The sequence below is a fragment of the Acyrthosiphon pisum genome, chromosome X (genome assembly GCF_005508785.2).
Source record: "Acyrthosiphon pisum isolate AL4f chromosome X, pea_aphid_22Mar2018_4r6ur, whole genome shotgun sequence".
In the NCBI taxonomy this organism is placed as follows: domain Eukaryota; kingdom Metazoa; phylum Arthropoda; class Insecta; order Hemiptera; family Aphididae; genus Acyrthosiphon; species Acyrthosiphon pisum.
The window spans coordinates 111,543,789-111,545,197 of record NC_042493.1 but is presented as its reverse complement, the minus strand read 5'-3'; positions in this window follow the sequence as shown (position 1 = coordinate 111,545,197).

Below are 1,409 nucleotides of genomic sequence, written 5' to 3'. Positions count from 1 at the left end.
GTAGAAAATTGAAAATTTCACTGAATGTTTATATTAGAATTTTATATATACGATAAAATTTTGAAAATAATTTGACTCTTTTTGAGCTGTTTACGGATATTGTAAGTTTTTAATTTGTTTAGTTTTTTTTTTCTATAAATAGCAATAAAGTTTTATCTATTGGGCCAAAAAGTGTAAAAAATTAATAAAAGGCTCCTGATATATTGTTACAATAGCAGTTGAAAAATATTAAAATTATATACACAATTATTTTTTATAAGCATTTAAAGATCGAATTTTGACAAAATTTATCAAATTTAAAATTGAATAATTATTTTGTAGTTAAAAATTTATAAAATGTTCATCTTTTATATCTAAGGATTGAAAATTTAAAACAAGATTCCACGTAAATATTTAATTTTATTACCAAAAATTCTAAGAAATACATAAGCACAGTTTATTTTTATAGTCATTTTAAGTTCAAATTTGGACGAAATTACATATTAAAAAACCTGGAATAACTATTTTAGTTATTTTGTTGCGATTGTATAATATTATTTGTGGGTACTTGAAACTTCTAAAGTATACTATCAGGGCCGTATTAGGGCATAGGCACTATAGGCACTGTGCCTAGGGCCTACGAACATTTTAGGGGCCTACGAAAATGAAATGAGTGGCTACGATTTTTCTGTAATATTTTTATTTTTTTTTATTTTAAGTTAATTAACTATCTGTAGATGTTAGCACAAAAAAATAAAATATTTTGTATAATAATGTTTCTCGTATATTTACACTCAATGTTTGTTATCGTAATAATTACTTATTGAAATCAGATTGGATTAACCATAAACCGATAAAATGTATACGGTATACGGAGAAACGACATGATGAATTAAACCACGATTACTGTTTAGAGTATTTTAGGAAAAATAATATCGTTTATGTTGAAAGTGCAGCTTGACAGACTAACCGTTTTAGTATTAATATAAATTAATAACACGACAATATGATTATGTATGAATATAATATATAATAACGTACAACTGGACAATTTAACGTGACTGTACACACACACCGTATACGCACTGTACGACGGTGGCTGTGCAAGTGATTCTTACATACTTCAAAGGCCCTATATATATGCACAACCGAGGTCATGTTACATCCGTATAGAGAGTGAGTCTTACGCTCGTATAACTAGATACTAAATTGTACACACGTGTCAAGGCTGACTACTAATATTAATTGTACATTTCAACACCCTCCCTCAATTAACAATTTCTTTAATTGTAGTCACTCCTATGGCTGACCGTAGTTTCTCGAATCGTTCCTTTACCAAAGGCTTGGTTAGGATGTCCGGAATCTGGTCCTCTGTTCCAATGTATTGTAGTTGAAATTGCCCATCTTCATATTTCTCCCGTATGAAATGG